The sequence below is a fragment of the Ictalurus furcatus genome, chromosome 19 (genome assembly GCF_023375685.1).
Source record: "Ictalurus furcatus strain D&B chromosome 19, Billie_1.0, whole genome shotgun sequence".
Taxonomy (NCBI): domain Eukaryota; kingdom Metazoa; phylum Chordata; class Actinopteri; order Siluriformes; family Ictaluridae; genus Ictalurus; species Ictalurus furcatus.
The window spans coordinates 18,084,145-18,108,207 of record NC_071273.1 but is presented as its reverse complement, the minus strand read 5'-3'; positions in this window follow the sequence as shown (position 1 = coordinate 18,108,207).

Genomic DNA, 24,063 nt, shown 5'->3' with positions numbered 1-24,063 from the left:
CATGTTACCTTTGATGTTTTTGCTATTGCCACCAAGATATTTGTAGCCATCCTTTGTAGCCGTAGCCATTTCACATAATATTATACAGTCCTCTGGTAGCTTTTAGACAAGTGCACTGCTCACACTTTGAGATTTTGACTTAAAGATTTCTGACACTGACAGAACTTTGTCATCAACAATTTAGAGCTATGACACCAAACCAGTCGTCATTGAGCATGTAACATTATTTGTTTTAAGAAAAACGCAAAAAAAAAAAACAACCCAAATTCAACTCATGACCAAAGAAGTATTTTGTGAAATTGTTATCTGTGACAACATAATCAGGCTTAAAACCATACAGTATATATACAGTAATATACACTTGGGATGAAAGTCTGTCAATTATCTGTATTGAAAAACCTATTTTTCCCATATAACTAATAAAAAACAGTAAGTAATTTGGGCAAACCATTCACATGGTGAAATTTTGATATTTTCTACTATATATAGTTCTGAAAGCTGCAGACTTTCCTGAAATGTTTCTCTTTTGCATGTTAATATCTTGTTAGCCCCAAAAGTCAAAAGGAAGAAAGATTTCATTGGAAGACTTCATTCTATAGCACAGGAGCATCACAGACATTTTTGACAGCTGGTATCAGATTACAAACTGAATAGATATCATGTCCATTTTGCTATGGCACTTACTCCTTACCAAAAACAGTATATGATAGCTAAAGTCTGGTTTAGGCTTTGTCAGAACTGTTTTTTGAGAGCTGCCCAAAATAAATTTCAGAAAGCCCTTAGCATTCAACTTGTTTCATAACAGTAGAAAGATCTCACCTGTCTGTCAAGCCATGAGACGGGTTTTATCAAATAGCAGTAATAGGTGAAAGTGCACATTATGTAGTTGTCCGTTCCAATAAAATTGTGGTTCAGTTAAAGAAATGGTCATCACTGAAGAGGTAAGCTGCTGATTTGGACGCTTCGGTTTTGGACGCTTGTTTTTTTCATACTGCAGCACTCTTTCCTATTCAAATACCATTTCTGACACTTAAAGGCATTGGAATCATAAATCAGGCTTAAGGGCTGATTTGTATTTCTGCAAAGGTCCATTTAAACTTATTTGTACCAAAAACCAAGCTGCAGAGAATAGGTTTATGGGTGTATCTTTCACAGGCTTCGAGACATGAGTCGACATGCAAAACCAGACCCAAAGTAAAAGCAAAATGATTTTGGAGCAATTTGATGGTGTCAGAAGACACTGTCAAACCATTACAAAACCAGTGAAATGAGAATGAATACTTGGAGGATGTTCTGGGTTGGAAAATGGAAGGTAATATGAGACAAATGTCAATATCATATTGACACAAATAAGTAAATATAACTAAATCCAGTTTTATTGAATACAATGTTTTGCTTCTTCTATCCATTATCTCTACCACAGTTCACAGAAACACAAGACTTTCATCTTTGTTTTTGTATTTTGTACATTTTGGATTGGTACATGCAGCCCTGTGCAACAGCACACTGCATAAACCAAAATTTCATTCCAGTTTGAAACTTGGTGGTGGAAGCATACATGTATGGGAATATTTTGCTACTTGAGGGTCTGGAAGGCTCTTCCTAGAGTTGTATTGAAATTCTGTAGCTGTATATCATGAGCTCTCCCTGTGAGACTTAAAAGAGGTTTGGTCATGCAACATGTCAGTGTTCCAACATGTAGAAATAAATCAACAACAAAGTGAAGATGGAAGAAATTTCATGTTTCAGTGGCCAGGTTTTGACCTCATTCCCACTGAAACGTTGTCATGTGATGTAAAGCAGGCTGTTGAAGCAGGTCGTTGCAAATACATACATATGAACTGATTCATATGTGTAGTGGAATAACCTGAAATAATGTCTAACCCATGAAGAGCACTGATCAACAACTACAGAAAGCATTTTATTTAAGATTATTGCTCTACTAGATACACAGTATGTGCAATTTATTTATTTATTTATTAATTTTCCATTTTTTCAGTATCAATGTCCTTAACTACATTCTTAGATAAATTGAATCCTCAAGGGTTCTTTTCATTGTAAAAGGATTGTAAAAGGATTGTACAAGGATGCCTCATCTATAGGGAAATACCAATTTTTATTCTATCAGAGAGACAAATGGAAGAACCCATCCATAAGTGCTCTGGATTTGACAGTGCGTGTGCTTAATCCAATTGTTGACTAAAGATATAGTACTGCTAAATGTATTTATGTTTAAATAAGATGATTTATAATTCCATTCATTACTTATGTGATTATTGCCCAAGTTATTTAATGAAATTGCCATCTAATACATATGTAAACTTTTAATAACATTTTATAGAGTGTAAGAATTTGTGGCATAGCTTTAGGGTCCCTAGTTCGATCTTTTAATCGTGGTTTGACCACTTCATTTTTAAATGAATGAAGTTGCATATTTCTGCTGACAGATGTTCTGCAGATTATAATCTGTAACAGCATATTACTGCTGTATGTCCATCAGTGACTATCGATGGGTTTTTTTGCAGACCCAACATTGACCTGAGCTCCAAGGTCTGCTGAAGTTGGCCCATCAATGGTATTGATGTCCGTTTGTTCCAGTTCAGATTGAGTTAACTGGATAATGCACATCTAGCAGATTACCCACAAAGCAATGCAGTGGCTGGTATGGACATTAATCTCAGTGGGTTTCTGTAGAAACTTACTGAGGCTACAGTAAGTGATTATCTGATCACCTATCTAATGCTCCTACTATACATCAGGAGTGGTTGGCATAGGCTAGTCTTTCAAAGATAAAAGGTCTCATTTTTCACATCCACATCAGATTATTTGGTGTTAACAAATGGCAGATTTAAGGAGAATTATTTGGGATTACTCTGGAACCAAGCACAACAGCACCACCAATGCTCAAAGCTGGGACTGATTCTTTCTAGCCTAGACTGTAGAATCACACAGTCAATTAGTTACAGTCATGTCAGGTGAAATGTTTTCTAGACTTGGTGGTGAATGAGAAGGCACACGTTAAATACAGTCTGGGGAGTAATGAACAAGGATGAGGTGAACTATTTACTCTATAATCTTTTTTTCCATCCAAAATGACTTTGGAGAAAAAACTAATAATAGATACACAAAGTATCCATTGAAAGTGCACACTTTTCTGTTTACCATGTTTGGTATTCAGAGGACAAACAGCATGAACCCAGCATGAATCATTATGAACTTAAAACACACCAGAAAAAAATAAGTTTTTTCCATTGTTCAAGCCTAAAGGTTCCATTATTGAGCCACTGATAGAGTTATTAAATTTTAGCCTTCCATCTAATATGACCAACCGTCACTGATATACATAAAAGTTTTCACCATTTAGTTTTTTTTTGTTTTGTTTTGTGTTTTAGCTCTTTGTTCTTACTTCACCAGATCTTATGTATGCTACCATCATACTAGATGCACACACACACACACACACACACACACACACACACACACACACGCTACTCTCAACAGGGCTTGGCGGAGCGGCTAACAACAGACAGGACCAATTTTCTGCTAATTGGAACTCCGGAAATTGCACCTCATTTTATTTTACTGCTGCTCAGATGGAGAGACATGTGATCCACTATGACTCCCACCAAGCCTCTGGACTGCAGGTGTGTGTGTGTGTGTGTGTGTGTGTGTGTGTGTGTGTGTGTGTGTATGTGAGAGAGAGAGAGAGAGAGAGAGAGAATGTGACACTAACTATTTTTTCACACACAGGTGCAGGAGGTCAGGCCTCTGGACATTAATATAGCTTAAATACAACATGAACTTTGCCAGGGGCCAGGCACACAGGGGGAGAAATCACAAGGCAACGGCTCCCATTGTGGTTTTTCATCCCCAGACCCTAAAACCGCCGTGCTAATTCAATTGATCTTCATATTTTTTTTGAATCCCACAAGGGCAATGGTCAGCCAATTTCTAACAACTGTCACAATATTTTAGAAATCACAAGACACCCCTAAGTATTCAAACATGCTGTATTTATCTACTTGTCACCAAACCCAGTTCATCACTGCTAATGTGGAATTATGTCATGTGATGGCTATCGGCTTCTGACTCATGTGGACTGGGATAACGATGAGAAGATCAGCTTCAATGCTGCAATAATAACATTTCTAAGGGGATTATTCTATTAGCCATGACCTGAGACCTCTATGGGGAAATGTGCTACTTCCTGATTCCTAGAATCTGTAAAGGCAAAAAGTGGTATAAAAAAAACCAAAAGCATATACCACTGTTACAGTAAATCTTTTTTTTGTTTTGTTTTGTTTTATAAGACTATTTCTTATGAGAATATTTAAATAAAAATCAATGGTATGGGAACCCTTTAAGGTTCTGGGTAGAACCTTACAACAGATAGTTTCTCTTTCAAAAAAGAAAAAAAGGTTCGACATAGAAGCACATTAGAAAGGGTCAAATGAAGCAAAAAATTGACACGTGTTTCTAAAATTCGAATGAAAATAATACAAATTAGAAAAATAGATAAAATAAATAAAAATGTTAAATATACATGCAATTATTTTGTGCTAATTTAACTTTCTGAAGGGCATATTATTTATCTTCCTTGATGTTTTTTTTTTTTCAATCTTGGGACAGAACATTTTAAAATAAATAGTTACAATATAACTATATAAGAAAATGATATTTTACATTGTAAATTTTTCAATTCAAGCTGTTGGAATCTTTTAAGAGGATTTAATTATTTAATTTAGATCTTTGGTAGATATTTGAGTCCGATTTTCGTCTCTTCTCTCTTCTTTCGTGTCCTATACAGTAGAAACAAGCCGAGTGACAACAACAAAAAAAATCATAATGTTTCAGATTATTTCTTATGTCATGAACATCTTCTAACATACAGGGTGTCCCAAAAGTCTCCATACATGTCGGAAATTCACATTTTTTTTAGCGAAATGTCCTCCAAATTTTTTCATACTTAGTTTATATAATGTATATTTTTCAGATAGCATTTAAGAACCCCTTTTTCATGGCTGGATCAGGAAGCTGTCGTAAGATTGCGATGGACTTTAAAAGGAAACATGGCTAGCACATAACACATGACATTGTTGTTAACTTATTAACAAATTCTAAAAGACTGGAAGTGTTGCGAACCAACCGAGAAGCGGACGTCCACGAACATCCACTGACAAAGGTACAACCCACGTGGTGCTGGCAAACATAGTCCCCTATGTATATAGACTTTTGTAACACAGTGTAATACTATATTCCCAAATAAAGAAAAGAAATCAAGGTTTTCCAGTGATTCTACATTTTGAATCTGTTGCACTGTATGTGTGAGATTCATAAACTGGAGTTCAAGGATCCTCAGGAGGCCCCAAAGCCCAACGTGACCAAGTGATTCATTCATTCATTTATGTTCATTTTCTTATTGTCAGAGTCACGTTGGATCTGGCGCCTATCCCTGGAATAATCAGCCTCTGTGCCATTCCATCGCAAGGTGACCAGGTTTTGGGACATAAAAATAAAAGTATGGTGTAATTAAGAGCTTCACATTCGTAGTCATGTCACTATGCAGTTTTGATGACTGCAAATGTTTCCATTCCTAAAGGTTGGTGCAGGCTATAATATAATATAGCTATTGAGTCCTCACTAGAAAGCACTTAAAATTCTCCTTGCTTCACTATATTTTTTAAAATCTTATTCATTCTTTTTGTCTCCATATCTCAGATTTTTTTCATTGCACTGGTTCCTCATTTTCACTCTTCTCTTTCTGTCCTGAACTGTTTGTGTCTCTGCCTGCTCGCATTGATGTTCGAGGACTTGCAGAGCTCACCATCTTGCAGAAGAGATGTCAGGAATGTTTATTTGGGATGCGTGAGGTTCACCAAATCTTTGACAGTTTATATTCTTATGGAGGGAGTAACATTATTCCCGACGGTTTCAGTCTACATGTTTGCTTCCAATTTAATGGTAGTGAATGGTTCATTTGACGGAGCGTCTCAGTGAGCTATTTCCCTGGGGTCGGAGCCAACCCCTATGTGGTGGGTATGCACCATCCAGAGTTTATTTACTATGGGACTGGGGCAATAAATGAGACCACCAAACCTAATGAGAGGGAAATTAGGTTGAAAATGTGCTCTTCCAGCCACACACATGCTCATACGGTCTACAATGTGGTGCATAAAAGTACACACCCAGACTGAGAAGCATGCTTGGCTGACCTTCGTTGACATTCACACTTGGTCATGCATTCCCAAATGGCTCATTTCTGATGCAGGATCAATTCACTCAGGATTTAACACTGATTCTCTCTCTGATCGATACCCAGACAGAGCCAAAATACACATGATTATTGGTGACTCTAACACAGTTTTAACCCCCACTCATCAGCAGCTTGATCAATGAACATTTCCCTCATGTGCGCATCAAAACGTTCATCAGAGACATGTTTGCCAACATTGCTCTTGTAAGGCATGCAGGGTCTTTGTATCACTGACAGAGTGGATTTATTGAGTCGTTGACCTTTCCTTTATGAAATGCCAGTAGCAAGGTTCAGCACTTAAATAAATCCCCTTTTCCTGTTAAACCACCAGGGTCTGGTAACACAACCTCTCTTTATCGATCCCTGGAGTCGCACACCATGATGCACAGATTCGATCACATACTTTAAAACATATTGTCTTTTACTACAGGTTCTCTCATCCCTCATTCCTGTAAGCACACATTGTACTATTTGTTATACTTGTAAAAATAATTTAACTGCTAAATTTCTGTTATAATACAGAGAATTAGAGAGAGTTTCTCAATTCATCACGAATTAGTTATGACTATGAGTAAAGCACCAAATCCAAACACGTGTCTCAAATGGTTCCACACGTTCTGTAGTGTGTGTGGTCTGACGTTTCTTCAGTTCCCCACTTACAACTTTATTTTCTACCACTAATTCCTTCCCATTTACTATTTGACACACAAAAATAACAGAAATTCTTATAACCGTGGTTTCATTCTATCATTTACAACCTCATTAAATGTGTATAGAGACATTATGAAGAACAGTTAAGCTTGGAAGGAAGTAATACAGATTGTTGGTGCCTCTTGTGATTTAGCATTTATGACTTAGCTTATGACTTAGCATTTAATTAAAAAAAAGTATGTTTTGTACTAACAGGGTGGTATTCAATGGTATTCTTAGTTTTTGATGGAAGACAACAAAAGCACTTCTGTAACTCGCTCTGCATAAAGCTGTTTGCTAAACACTGCAAATGTAAATGTTTGTTTTGGTAACATACCAATGAAGCTAGTAGAAAACCTAGCACGCAATGTATAAATCAAACAACCCATTTAACAAGTTAGCTTTAGAAGCTATATATAGCTACAACTGTTTCTTACAGAATGCTGCAGGAATGGGTCCTACAACCCGGAAATGACAGCATTTTAGTACTTCCGATTCCATCATACCGAAGTCATTGGGTTTTTGGTTAAATGCCTAAAATAAATTCTGTGGTTAACACAAGCTCAAGATATTTTCACGTTTTATTATATGACATGAAATACATCAGTAATACCTCACTCGTGATTTTGTTAAGCTTTTATGTGTCTTGAAAAAGGCAGTTGCTAACAAGTGGCTGAATGGGATTATACTCCTGCTCTTGCAAACTTTTCCAATTCAAACTTTCCAACTAATAGATTTATTAATTTATAATATTTTCCAATTGTAGTGTCTTTTCCAAATTGTAGTGCTATAAATTCTATCGCAAGCTTAGTGCTGGTGACGTTGAAGTCATGCGACTGTGTTACTGTGGTAAAAACTTTACCTTTTTACTTCTGGCGATTGTATTTAAGCTTCATAACTTCATTCAATTCATAAAATTTGTGTTCATTTGTGAAGATTATCTTGGTGAACAAAACGTGTAAGAATCATAAACTTTTATTGGTCGCAGAGATTATTTTCTGCAATAATCCAAAAGCTAGTGGAACAATCCTATTGGCTTTTTGTCGAGGAACCTAGGGTGATGCTAACTTATGGGATGGCCGACAAAATACATCATCCCTACAGCACTCGCTATGACAGTGCATGTCCACAAGTGACAACAGTAGCGGTCACTACACGCCCACAAGTGGTTGCTTCATGCCCACAAGACCCAACCTTGAGTGACTTGTCATTTTCCAAGTTATTACTAAGTCCAAGATATTACCCTGCTCTCCTCTTGACTTATTTGTGCCACTCCACTGATTTCTCAAAAGTCTATTAGGAATAGAGGAAGTCATGTGAGTTCAGTGTGAGAAAAAAAATACTCATCAACTGCTTTCAGCTAATTAGGAAATGCTTCACTAGCTCTAAATACATCTGTAGCCTCTGCATTGCCTTCAAAACTCTCCTAGTTCTGTTTTTGTTTTGTTTCGCTCTGCCTCCCATCTCCATAAGAGCTAAGGGTCATTCAGTAAAAGTATTTTCAATCTGACACTTCTCTCCCCCTGTCTATCTTACTGTTCTCTCTTTCTGTTTTCCCCTCTGTCTCTATTTGCCTTTCTATTTCTCTCTCCCTTCCTTTGAGTGCATGTTATTAAAGCAGATGTCCGTGAGTAAAAGTGGTCTGTTGCGAATGATATAGCCATCCATCAAAGGGAGTGGTATGTGTCTCCCGAGGCTCGCTCTCCTCTTCTGGCCTTAATGAAGTACACCAATCACTCAAAGATCTGTTCTCCCACTGTGTGTGTGGGCTCGACCGCCATAAAACACCACTCAGAAACCCATTCGTATAAATGCCTAATCATGCTCAGGGACTAATAAGGTTTAATGCTTTTAAAAAACACTCAGAATGGATTCTAGCTATAAATCTGTTTGTAGAATAAAATGAGAAAATAGAAACTGAAGAATATGTGGTGTAAATGTCAAGAATATACTCAAAGTGGATCTTTATTTGAGGGTATAAATGTATATGATTATGTCCTAAACTCTTTCATTTAAGGCCCCTCTTTACAGCATTGCATAATTCTTTTTTCTTTCCCCTCCCCCCATTTTTTCCCTAGAGGATTTAATAAAATGTCATGTCAGAAGTCATGAGTTGATATTAGAGGTTTTATGTAGTGTAAACTTTTCTCTTCATGAAAAAAGGAAGAAAGAATAGCCCTCAATTAATATTATAATTACTTAATGAGTATTATGTACTCATTAAGTACCTTTAAAATTCCTATTCATTTAGGTGACTGTAGTCTACATAGGCATCCGTGTGCTCCAGAATTATTGGTACCCTTTTTGAAAAAATGAACAAAAATTATTGCAGCCTATATAATAAATTTTATATGAAATTGAAAATTTCCACTCAAACCATAGGAGAAATTACGTATCCCATTAAAACAGTTTTGTGAATAACAATAATTTAAATAAATGCACAAAATGAGTCATTCTTAAACAAACATAAAAACAAACCCAACACCACAGTCTACAGTTTACTTTTAACCATGCTCTGTAGGTTGCACACATGTAAAATCACGTGTAAAATCACCCATTACTACAGTATGTGTAAAACTAGAGTACTTTCAGCACAGATGGTTGTTTAGCTGCACAAATTAGGTAATGGATAAAAAAAAAACGAAAAACAAACAAACAAAAAAAACACAAGCAGTTAAAAGTACAATTAGGGTAATAACAAAAAGTTTCATATATCTTATACAAATTGGAAATTTTCCAGGAAATGGAATTGGATCATGCTGCTCTTGCCACACAGATATTTCAGAAAGAGACTCAGTGTTGATATTCTCTTCAGGGCAGGTGTCACAAAATATTAGTTGTATGGGTGCAGATAATTTCCCATTATGTCATCATTGAGACCTCGTGATATAATCTCAACCCTAATAGGGTTGGTAAATGGTTATTGGTCTGCACTGATATAGTGCTTTTATCCAAAATGCTTTACACTGTGTCTCATTCACCCATTCACACACACACACACACACACACACCAATGGTAGCAGAGCTGCCATGCAAGGCGCTAACTTGCCATTGGGAGCAACTTGGGGTTCAGTGTCTTGCCCAAGGACACTTCGGCATGTGGGCCCGGAATCGAACCGCCAACCCTACGATTAGTGGACAACCCGCTCTAAAACCTGAGACACAGCCACCCAACCAACCATCACTGGACTTATATCAAATAAATCTTTTAGTATTGTTATAAATATTTACCAAAGCCCAATGTAGATACCGTTCATATGACGAGTTAGACCAGGTTTATACTTGACTCATGACTTCTATGCACTTTTTGTGCAGCTGGAGGATTAAAAATCATTATCCACTACGGGACTGCTCAGAGCAACTGTTACATTCCTCCCCAACAACTGAAATATTTACTTCAACCATTTCCTCTGGACAGCAAAGTAAACAGTGAAGATGGCTGGAGTTGGCGTGGTTATGATAATGCGACAAGTTCTGTAAAAGTTCCTTCAAAACTTTCCACTAATATTGTAGTAGTTGTTGTTTAATTCCCTTTTTCTTTTTCTTCAGTGGCTTCTATTGTTGTTTTCACACACAATGGCTGCTATGCATGGATTTGTCAGTCCGATGCTTCACTTCCCCCATTGTTTATGCTGGTATTGCACAATGCTCAGGCATTTAATTTTTTTTTATCAGATGTGCACAATTGGCCCACCAAACGAATTCAGGATACATGTTGCAGCCATCTTGTGTACATGTATAAGGTATAAACTCATCCTTACCAATTCGCTAAATTCTCTTTTTTTTGATACATATAACTTAAGTTGCACATTTCCTGCAGGTAAAAATGGCTGTAATTGTACTGTGTGGAAATGAATCAATGCATCTACTGTACACTCACACACACACAAATCAGAGCAATGCAGCAATGCAGTGGCAGACAGCAGGTCAATGCAGCACTGAAACCTTCTTTCTAGACCGAGCAGTACAGTGCAGCAGCTTGTACACAAACCCACCCTCATGAAAATGTCGATGCAGCTAAAGCACTTATTGCGATACTTGTTAAAGAAAGGTGCACAAAGCACCTTGATCATAGGTTCAGAGAATTTAACAGTGGTTCTGTCTGTCTGGAGAGCATAAGGTAGTGCAGAAACAAGCTACCTAGGTACTTTGTTATAGAGGTTACAGCATTTTGTAACAAGGGCAAAAGAGAGACAGCAGGATATGGAGATGGGGAAAGTTTGAGTAATGTGGCTTTAGCTCAGTGGAACCTATGTATGAGTTTTATTTAAATAAACCATTTATTCAGCTGTCTCTGCTACAAGAACAGAGAGGCAAAAGACAGAGCACATAGGCACAGATCCAGGACACACACACACACACACACACACACACACACACACACACACACACACACACACACACACACACCTGAACTCTCACAAACTCTAAAATAACTTTACCAGGAGAGAAAGATTAATAAGCACTATGGCTGTCAGAATGGCCCAGAATGACCTTTACTGTTCAAACACTACCTAAGTGTTCATATTTTCATAATATCCACATATTCAAAGGAAAGAAAACCTCATTTGAACATTTAGCAGCAGCCCAAATTCTCCTTTTAGTTCATTGAAACAATGTCTCACAATTTTTTTTTGTCCAAATGACCCTAATGTCGCTTGATGCAGAAAAGGTCTCTGAATACTACATTATTTTTGCCGATTTGAAAGTGATACATTTCCCAATTATATGAACAATGGATGTGTCCTTATTGCAATCACCCTTTTCTGTCACTGAGCCCCTAATAGAGGTTTTGCATCTGTACTGATGTGGATCCACGTGTGTAACAGAACTTTCCCTCTAAATGTGCATGCATGCCATTCAGAGGCTACAAGTTTAAATGACATAAAGCCCAAACGATCAAGGTATGGCCATAGTGTTCAATGTTTTGAGAGTGAAAATGACTATACATGTCCCAACATTAAAACAGCCCTAGGGATCATCATATTAGGGCAAACCTTCGACCTCTAACCTCAGAACTTGGTTACTAATTACTCAACACCTCTGTTGTTTCTGGAATGTTCCATTTTCTGGAAGGGATCTGGAGGGAAGGGTTAAACGTTTGCTTAAGTAACTCATCTTTAAGTAGGTATGTATGTGAATGTGTGCTGGGGGGACAGGCAAGAGAGAGAGAGAGAGAGAGAGAGAGAGCAAGCGAGTTAGAAATATTACCCTTACGTAATGAAGAGATGAAGAGAAATGGGGGTCAGTGGCCTTTGGCTTAAGGGCTAAACAGAAGCCTGGGGCGTATTGACTGTAAACATAGAGAGGAATGATCTCACTGATGGAGAGAGCTTGTGTCCCAATGCAGAAAGCAGCCCCTCAGCAGTTACAGAAACACACACACACACACACACACACACACACACACACACACACACACACACTCCATGCTCTCCAGGCAAAGGACTGTCAAAGTGAAATAGAACGCCTCACACCCTCCTGCATTTATTGGCCTTTCAAGGACATCATGTCAACCAATCATAAACATCACTTAGCCCTCCCTGACCCAGTGAGCTTCTCCGACACATACACCCTCACCCAAAGGCCAACGCAGTCATCCATCTCTTTCTGCATTTCCCTCAGGCCCTTAAAAGTAAAGACATAAACTTCAGGCCTCCTTGATAGAATTCTCAGTGATTGATGGTAATTGCCCGCAACTCAAAATGGCAGTCTTGAGAACTGTGTAAACCTGCCATTTTTCATCTCCCAAAGATATGTAGCCTCGAGTGGGGTGTGTCACCCATCCAACCACCGGCAAGTCATGTCACACGCATAACTCACGATTAATGTCCATCCAGATGACTGAGTGTTTCTGTTAGTGCCATATTGTACTCGAATTATAGCTAGATATAGAATCAGGTTAGAAAAGACCATTGTGTGGTGTGGGAAGGTAGAACATAAGAGTTGGTTGGAAATCTAAACCAGATGTGTATGAAGAAAGAGAGTGAAGTTGGCCAGCTCCTGGATGGTGATTTTTCAACAGCATGTTTTTTTTTTTTTTAAACTGTGCAGTACAATTAACAAATGAGTAAAATGTGGGTAGCGTAGGAGATGGCAACCCATTCTGGGGGTGCAGGAGGTTTGCTTGTGTATGTGTTTGTGTGTAGTCAGGAAGAAGTAACCAGAAACAAAACAACAACAGTAGAAGAAGGAGGAGATAGGCAGAAAGAAGAGGAAATGGATTTTTTTTTTTTCATCAAATAGTGTGGCATGGCTCTGTAACCAATCAGGATTGTTCATATTCTGGTCATGTTTCCAGTCCCATAACACTACATGATCAGTGACTGCATCAGTAAAATAGTATTTAACATTTACAAGCTAGGGTACCATTCTTCTCTACACTATGTAATGTAGGGAGCAAAAACAGTGAAGCCATTTGGGATTCAGCCTACCTTGAAGATGGCAGATTTTTCTTCGATCTTGATTATGAAATCTAAAATCAAGTAGCTAAATAATGACAAGAAAACATTCAATCATATGATACAATTGTGTTGCCTCTTATATCAGCCAAAAAAGGGGAATGGTTTGGCTTGCATGGCATCTGAGCCAGAAGGGTAACCATTTTCAGCATAGGTACTAATGTATGATATATGACACACTAGTTGGTGACAAAATGCTGGCTCATGATCATGCCAGATCAAGCCCTAAAACAGAAAAGGAGGTTAAATTCACACAGAGAGATATTATGAGAATATCAGGCAAAAGATAGTGATAGAAGAAGAAGAAGAAGAAGAAGCAGGAAAGGGGCTGTTAGAGAAACATATATGAGAAATGTGTGGAGGTGACAGAAGGGTGAACGCCAGAAAATGAGACGAGGTCCAAGGGGAGGGCTAGAAAAGACGCTTTCCTCTGAAGGAGAATATTTATAACCACGAGGCCATGACACAGCAGAACTCCTGGCGGAAACTGTCACAACGTGACATCCTGAGTTCATATCACACTAACAAGGGAGAGTCCAGATCTGTCTCAGCCTGACGTCTGAGCCCTGCCTCTTCATGGGAACACATCCATTATCAGGCACATACCCCACACACACCTAACTATGAATATGCCACCTCAGCCAAGGCATTTTCACCTCAGAAAAATCATTCTCAACATTTTGAGCAATATATAATCCCTTTTTATACCACAGCACTTTTGACATCTCAAACGTAATTGCTCAGAAGCTGTTGATTTATTTTCATTGGCTCTAACAGCAGTGCTGTATACGAGGCAGATCACAGGTTTATATGAATGTGCTTATTCTAATATGTTATAGAGGTATTGTATGGTGGACACTCCACATACTCTACGTGAGGCTAATAATAAACAGATTTAAAAACAACAACTATTAGTATTTAAAGAAAATATAATTGTTGATTTGATTAAGCTTTTTGTAAGTAGAAACTTATAAAACGAGTCTTCTGTATCAGCGCTTAGTAATGTTAAGTCTTAAGGAATTCACTCTTTCTGCTTTCTTTGCATTTTATTGTTTTATTAACTGCAAGAGAAAGGAAAAAGAGAGGATGGTGAGGGAACAACTGTTTATATACATAAAACATACTGTATATATTCTGTAGCAGCTATAATGTAAGTGATAACAAGAACTAACTAATTTTGTGGACTTTCCGAAATATTAAACATAAGTTTAAATGGATAAAAAGCACGACGTGTCATTCATTAATAAATGAAAGATTGTAACACTTGGAAAACTGCCTTGTAAAATCGCACTGTATTTTATTCCTTATTCAGTAAAGTTATTCAGTTCAGTGAAAGCAACCAGACATCCAGTTTCTCACGTAAAAGTCAGACTATTGTTCTACCAATATTTCATGCTGTATAGGCTGTAATAAATAATACTTGCCCTACATACTAATGTAGCAAATGTGATCCAGGTGGGACTGTGAGCGGCATCAGTGGCAATGTTAGGACTTAGCATTCAGCTTGCCATTGTTAACAGGAGGTGTGAATTTGTGTAGCGTTTACAACACTTTTAAGACCCCTCCATAAAGCAAACCCTTCACCTCCCCCACTGCATACAGTATCAGGTTTTATTGACAGGTGTCTGCTCTGCTGATCGCTCCTGCATATGTTTTTACAAACCCAGAGGAGTTGCACAAATACATTGGCAGATGTTAGAGCAATAAGCAGTAATGCTGAGAACATGAATCAGTGCCAACTAGCTTCAGATATGTCTTAAGAAAAATTACAGAAGGACGTTTTGGCAAAGCTTTCCAAATGGAAAATTGAAAAGTGAAATATATCAGCTAATAAGCATATATATCAAACTCACACATGGGCACACAGACAACCCTTAACCCACTCACATTACCACTACCACATTAACACGAATATTACCAGTCAAAAGTTTGGACACACAGAATTTATATCAACTTCATATTCAGTAGTTGCACCTTGTGGAAAACAGTGCCTTGCATAAGTATTCACTAATTGATACTTTGTCTTGTTTTGATAGCTCATTTATGATGCTGTGTTGATGAAGGAGGTTTACTAATCACATGACACTTTTAGTGCACGCAGGATGACTCCAATCAACTGGTTGCATCAGGACTAATTTAAGGGTTTCACATAAAGAGAGGTGAACACTTGTGCACTGACTTTTCCATTGACTTTGCAAATAATTTTGCATTAACAAAATTCTTGTTTTTTTTTGTTTTGTTTTTTTTTGCCCCACACTTGATTGTTATCAGCCATTTTGTATAAATATAATAATACAGTCCCAATTAAGTCAATTTCAGTTTCAGGTTGTAACACTACAAAATGTGGACAAGTCAAAGGGGGGTGGGGGATGAATACTTATACAAGGCACGGTACAGCATAATGTGATGTGTTAATGTCAATAATGACACACAGACATAGCAAAATAAAAACAGGGGGCACATAGATTGATTTTATGGTGCTTCATCTCTTGACTGAAAAACAATATGTGTGAATTTATTAAATAAAAGGCTGCATTTGTGTCTATCTACTTCAAAATGCATTCAGCTCAGCTGTATTAAATTCCACTGTGCAGTGCTTTAAACTTCGCATTTCTTTTCTCCCATAGATGCCATCTTCATTGCATTTCCCTCAAAACAGTGCAGTATTTGTGCTACAATGAAATGTAATTACTGTCCCATCACATATATAGCATTATACATATTATACATGATATTATATACAGTAAACACTCAGTGGAGACGTTATCAGATAAACCTACCATATACAGATGTAGTTGGTAAGTATTCAATTACTGATCGCAGCCCATCTCCTGACATGTACAGTTTCCCTCTACCCTGTTCATCAGTGAAGCGAACACACCACAGGACGATCACTGACCAGATATTAATAGAGTGGTGGATCATTTCTCAGCACAGATTTGATGTATTGGCATGGGAGTGTGTGTTTCACTGGTATGAGTGTATCAGATACAGCTGTGTTGTTGGGATTTTTAATCACTTCAGTGCTCGAAGCAGTCTGACCATTCTCCTCTGACCTTTCTCAACAACAAGGAGAACTGATGCTCACTGGATGCTTGAAGACTGTTGTGAGTAAAAATCCAAGAAGATCAGCAGTTCCATTAACACTCAAACTAGCTCATCTGGCACCAACAACCATACACTATGATTAAAGTCACTGAGATCATGTTTTTCCCCATTCTGATGTTTGACATGAAATTTAACTGAAGTTCTTGTCCTGTATCTGTATTACTTTCTGCACTACACAGCTGCCCCATGAGTTGCTGAGTTGCATGGATGAGCAGCAGTGTCCATGTGATAAATTAGCAGTGAGTGTAAATTCCCAGTTTTATATACATAAATTAAAAGCCTTAATACAAACTAGCCCAGAGACCACTGCAGTGAAATACTACCCAGGAATGAAACACACTCAGACTGTGTATAGATCATTGAATAAAGGGCACAGTCTCAGAAATACCCCTAAGACTCAGTCCTGCACTGACCACTCTGAATTAATGACTCCCTCACTGTATTGGCTACTGTAATGTATTGACCATTTCAAGGCAGTGGTAGCCATAAGGGCAATCCAGCCTCTAGATCCTACAGTAAGTAGTGGAAAATATCGATCCCCCATTAAACAATGTTCGCTACAAGCCAATGGCTGAAAGATTGCTTTGTGACATATTACATCCTCGAGCAATAAACTGAACACTGAATGCTGAGCCAACAACTCACTCTGTGAAGACTCAACCACTTTGCCTCTCCGCATCATTTAGTCTGTGGGCACCAGCCCTAGTCGCCTTTATTCCCTTTCCCATGAGGGAGCTGTAATTCATTAGGTGTAAATCAGTGGGTTTGTTTATTATACAGGGAACTGTTTGACTGAAGCCACTAAAGTAAGTGACTTCAAAGAGTCAAATCAGAAGTCATCAACAGATTGTGATTAAATCTGTGGTTCAAGACCAAGATGCTGATTTCAACTCGTACAAAGATTATTTGTGTATAATGCTTGCAGCCTTTAAACAACTCTTATTCAATGTATAGAATAAAATGCTGTGTAGTGCTTTAAACATGGCAGCATGCCATTGCAATTATTGTGGACTTTCATTTCATTCAAAACAGTGCAGCACCCGGGGATTTTCACACACAACAGAACGGTGTGAGCTTTCTCTTGTTGATGAGAGAGGTCGGAGGACAATGGAAAGAACGGTTTGAGCTGACAGGAGGTAAATATGCACTCTTTACAACCATGGTGAGCAGAAAAGCATCTCAGAATCCACAACATAGCTGACAGGAATGGAACTCAATGTGCTCTCCTGCTGTTGTAGTCTATCTGCCTCAATAGTCAAGTGTTGTGGGTTGGTTTTTTTTTTCCCTGACATGCTTTTCTGATAACCACAGTTGTAAAGATTGGGAAATTAATTGGAAAACACTTTGATTGTCAGCACCTGTCCACATCTGCAAGCTTTACATATGCAACAAATGAAAGGAAATGCAGGCAAGCAGGGGAAAAAAAACAGTCGTGAACAACTTTCCTGAAAAACAACCAAACAAAAAAAGCTAATTTAATTTCCTCTCAGTGAAATGTTTTGTTGATGGTTGCTGCTCTGCCTGTATAAGAGGAAATGAAACACAAATACCCTTTAACCCTGATATTACAAAAACAGGGGCTGTGTTCCACCAACATCGCTGTCATTGTGGCATCAGAGTTCCCTGGAGCTGGCCGGGTCCTTTTATAGTCCCTTTTGCAGAACGGTTCTCTGCAATGAGAAATGTGACCTTCAGTATACAACACACTCTGTGCTCAGTGAGTACACACTTTAAAAACCATGACCTGTGCCTCATAACAGGAGGTACTGCAGAAAATGGCTAAGCTTTTTTTATTTATTTTTATTTTTTGAAAAGGAAAAAACTCATGCTTTGTCGAAAAGCAGGCAGGTTTTTCACTAAAATGGGTCAGGGCTTTTGTTGAAGTAGAAAAAACCGATACATTTTACATCAAACAAATGTGCGCATGTGAACGTAATCAAATGTCTATTCCCAAAAGATCTTAACACATAAGGTGCCCTCCTGAATTTTTGCCACCCTTCATTAAAATGAGCAAAAATTCATATTTAAAAAATAATAACACACTCAATAAGTGATACCCATACATTGTATAGTTTTATTTAAACGTTTTTTGTTGTTGTTGTTGTTGTTGTTGTTTTTTTGTTTTTTTTTACGTAGTAAATCGGTGCATTTTTTGTCCTACACAACACTGGTTTCAAAATTATTGGCACCTGTGCAGTTAATATTTTGTCAGGCCTGTCCTGCTTATAATAGCAGCACTAAGGTTTGTCTTATAATGTCAAATTTTTAGACACTTTTAGATGGATCTGTGTCCACTCCGCTATGAAGTGGAGACACCTTATTTTCTTCGGTTTGTGCATGTGGACTTCCCTATTCATTCAAACTACAGGTTTTCAATATTAAAATAATATATATATATATATAAAAAATAGAACAAAGATAAATAGCTTCTCTTATTGCTGTCTATTTGATACATTTTTTGCTCGGTTCTATAATGGGTGCAAGTAATTCTAGACGATACAATATATAAAATAGTGTATTTCAGTCTTTAGTAAGTAGTTGTGAATGGGTTCCTGCAACAATCCTGCTTATTGGAAACAAGGTGCCAAGTAGGTCTCAGTACAACTGTTCCATCTGAGAGGGAACTGTAAAATTAAACACCGTGTGACTATTTAGCTGAAAATAATGCAGTCCACAATCCCAGAGGGACACTCAGGAGCAGCTCGGTCTGTTTTTGTGCTGCAATTTCCAAGCATCTCTAACACACATGAACTGCACGAGCAGGAAGCTGGTTGAGAGGTTAATGTTGGCATTGTGGGGATATTTTTGGCAGAATGGTCCAGCAAAATTTAATGGATTTGGTTCAATTTTGCTCTTTAAAACTGAATGGCAGTGAAAATGTCACCTCACAATAGCACTTCCTGTTGGGAGTCTGACTTCTCATTTAACAAAAATGTATTAGGAAAAAAAAATGTACTGATAAAAAAACACAATTACAGCCTGAGAATAAATAAAGGGTTGGTACTTTAATCAAGGAACAAAACAATGTATGAATTTACTCATACATAGGTTAGAATCTATTATTGTCTTAATTTGATAATATTTTATACATTACCATGCTTCACTTCTATGTCTTCTTGTCATAATTAAAATAAATGGAAGAAAGTGTCTATTAAACAATTTAAAAATTATTTTATACAATGCTATTTATATTTATAACATTGTTTTAGCAATATGTTAGACATTAAATGAATAATATTCATTTTATATACATTTAACTATTAGGATAATTTTTTTATTAAAAAAAAAAAAGCCCAAGGCATCATAAATACCTTTAAATTAAATCAAGAATATAAAAAAGATGAATCAATAAAAATGATCAATAAAGATGAATCCGTTTCTGATGGGCAGAGAAAACAGTTCTTCAACCAAGAGCATCTAATGTTCCACTTCAATGTACCACAACAGTATATAATACTTTTATGAATGTCTAACTACTCTAAGTAGCTTGTATTTTTGTATTATGGAGGATACAAGAGCACACCTCAGGGCTGCAGATGCAGAATCCAATCCTGCACTCTCTTTCAGTACTTTTTTCAAAAATTGCAAAGAAAATCCATCCATCATGGTCTACTAAAGTCTGACTCATAAATACCGTGAGGGCACGGTACGTGCACTGTAAAGGGGAAAAAATAGCGAGTGGGAGATGAAGTGAGTGCGACAATGGCCCAGAGGACACGGCGAAGGCGTGGAGAGTAGATGAAGGCCGGCTTTAGTGCTGCCTCAGCAGCCGTGGCTGCGTCTCATTCACCATGCTGATTGCATTGCATTGGCCTTCTGTCTGCTGCAGGATTGATCTCAAAACCTAACGCTGCATTTAAAAAATGCATCTCTCCCTTGTTTCCCTCCCTCTTTCCCCTCTTTGCCACTGTGCTGTCTCGCCTCTCCACATTCACCTCACATTTATTTCCCCTACTTCTCACTACCTCTCACTAGCAGTCTACAATCCTATTTTCATAGTACTTTTTTCTCCTTACATGACTCCCTCTGCTGATTTCTCACTTTTATTTTCTCTTATTCGCTGCCAAAAACCTCTCATCGATGTCTCTTTGGATCCACTTTATACCACTGATTCTATAATTAGTCCACTGGGTTTTATGCCTCTAGTTGTGTAGAAAAGAGGGTAGATTCCTGCAATGAAAATCATGCATGATGTCAGAATGAGTGATGAATTAAGTGCAATTGATGACTCAGTGTCTGTCATGTGCAAACAAGTCTCCAAATACGAGTCCTTTATTTATGTTATTGAGATCCTGACACACTTCGACTGTTTGTGACTCATTTTCTGCTGTTACGGATGGTCTCACATCATTTGCACTTCCCAAAAAAAGGTCACAATAAAGATCCATGCCTGGTTCAAATGATACTGTTGATATCACACCTGGATACTGCAAATTTGTATCTAAGCTTCATACTGCTGCTATAATAATAAAAAAAAAGACTACTAGTCTTCCCATGAATCTTATACACAATCTACTCATAGTGAACATCCATTCATCATATTTAGTGCTGTTTGGCTTTACTCGTCTACACCTGTATGCGGTAATGATTTATGATCCCACTATCTGGTGTCACCCAGAAGACGGTGAGTTCCTTTTAGAGTCTGGCTCCTTTTAAGATTTCTTGCTCATATTGTCTCAGGGAGTTTTGTCCTGTTACCTCTATCTTGCTTATTAAGGATTGGACTCTGATTCCAGATTTCTGACAGTGTGACAATGCCTACTGTTAGTTAGTTAGGAGTACAAATACAAATGCATTTCAATTGAACTTGAATTATATATTATTTGGTAAATGGTCTGCACTTATATAGCGCTTTTATCCGAAGCACTTTACACTGTGTCTCATTCACCCATTCACACACACACACTCACACACAAATGGTAGCAGAGCTGCCATGCACACACCAATGGTAGCAGAGCTGCCATGCAAGGCGCTAACTTGCCATCGGGAGCAACTTGGGGTTCAGTGTCTTGCCCAAGAACACTTTGGTATGTGGAGTCATGTGGGCCGGGAATCGAACCACCAACCCTATGATTAGTGGACAACCCGCTCTACCACCTGAGCCACAGCCACCCATTATTTGCATAGGAGACACATCAACATATCACATACACATCAACTACATGGACATAAATGGACCATCAAGGGGCTCTCGATTGGCACAACATAAAAGCATTCGCCATATCATCATGAGATCACAAGTTTGACTCCTGATGTTGGCGAGGGAGCAAAATTCGCTGTGGGAGGGATAGCATATTCACAGTGACACCGGCCAATCATGGGCATCTTTGAGCTCATGTATGAGGAAGGGGGTAGGTTGTGCTTTCCTCAGAGTGTGTTATGATGAACTGTGATGCAGCATGAGCAGCAGTTTGAAAAGATGTAGTTGGCTGGCTCGACATGTCTCAGAGGAAATATGCATTTGGATTCACCCTGCCTGACTGGTAGATATCAGATCTGGCTGGTGGGTGAGAATTGGCAGGTGACCAAGCTGGGGAGAACATTAGGGGAAAATCCAAGTATCTTCGTATGTATCATTTGCGCAAAACAAAATGAAAGTGATACATCATTTTAACAAATAATAAGAAAATACGATTTACACATACAAGAAGAGATTTTAAGGGATTTCTTAAGTGTATGTTTCTATCCAAGGAGCACTGAAGTTTATCGCTGAACTCATTGCCCTTAACAAGAAGGTTAAAGAATTTTCACCCTTCTACAACAAAGTACTTTGGTATAATCTCCTGTGACAGATCCAGGCTCCCTCCAGTATTTGTGTCACCATGGAGAAAGTCAAATACAGAGGCGCTTTTATTCTCTACAGTAGAAAGCTCCTGACACGGTAAATACAGCCCTGTCATTTATCATAGACTCATCAGAGTGCTTGTAAAAGCAAGGAACATGACACCAAGCATTGAGGTGGGAACGGTGCTCATTCAACATACACGGACAATACAAAGGAATGCCACAATGTCTTTGAAGTCCTGAAACCTCAGCAGGGAGAGAAGCTAAGATCTTCATGAACATGCGATGATGCTTTCATGGAGATATGAGACACACACACACACACTAGTCTATAACTGGTTCTTTGGGTTCTGCCCCTTCAGATTTCAGACTTGAAACCAGAAAATGGAGGAACACAATCTGTAGACTTGCCAATTCGATCCGGACAGCCTGAGAATGCATCTAAAGCGGATTTACTCTCACGGGCCATGCAACGGGCCTAACAAAAATCAATACTGTAATTTTCTACTTAGATAACCCAATTCTTGCAGAGTGATTTTCTAATTTCCTCCAAGAGCATCTTCGATTATTCAATCAGGGAGCCCATTCTAGGCCGCTCCGGCGCTGAGGCGATAGTTTTCAAATCTGTCTCGCTGTCTCACAAGTCAATCAGCTTAACCGCCATGCCACCATCTGCACTTCACACTGTGGTTTTATTAGCCACCAGGTCGGTCCTTTTGGCGGACTTGTGCATCACTGCACTCTGCCAAATGACAGAAAACCACGCGACATATTTCAGATCAGCAGGATCCAATAAAGCAAAATTGTCTAGATGTATAAAGCTGCAGGTTTCTGCCTGAGCCTACATGGGGGTTTGAGGTCGGTTCATAACCACATTGTAAATTAAAATCCTACACATATGGGGTCTAAAGCTTGGTTGGAATGGTTTTGTGTAATGTTCCGCTTTATTAAAAATGAAACAGGAAAGGGAGTGGGGGGCAAAACATTGGTAGAAAGCTGCTGAGGTGTCAGGAGGATGGTGAATGGAGGATGGGGGGGTTTCTAAGGTCTTTCAAACATTGGTAGAAAGCTGCTGAGGTGTCAGGAGGATGGTGAATGGAGGATGGGGGGGGTTATCTAAGGTCTTTCAGCCTTGATTTCAGTGCAATCTCTAACGCACATCATCACTGGGCTGAGAACAATTAAAACAGAAAGACAAAATCATTTATCAATCTTTGTGTTGGAGATAAGCTGCTTCCTTTTACTCCTTTTGTGAGAAGGAGTGAGAAAATTAATTAATTTGCTTTATCTAGGTGATTTCAATTAACCAAGCCACTGTTTCACAAGAGAAGCAACACAGAGCAACAGAGATTGAATCAGTCTTAGAGGACATACAGTTGCCCAGAATATAGTTGTCTTTTCAAATACACAGGAACACATACTGAAGGAGAATGCTGCAAGGTTATGTTTCATGCATTTCGCTCTGGTTTGCTGTTGGGTGAGGTAAGTGTGAAGTGATGCTTTGCAACAGCTGCACGGAGCTCATCTGTCTCTCACAGAATTGTTTCCTCTTTTTCTGTCCAAGCTCAGAAATCCTCTTTTATTCCCTTGTCTTCCTTCCATTGCCAAAGGAAGTGAACAAACCATTACCAGACCTCCGTGTGAGATAAAACTACCTACAAGGCCTGCACTGCACATCTGGATCTGATGAGACGTCTATAGGTACCACAGATTCATGAGTGACCTAGTGATTACTACATTCACTTCTGAGCTGATCCACACCAAGCA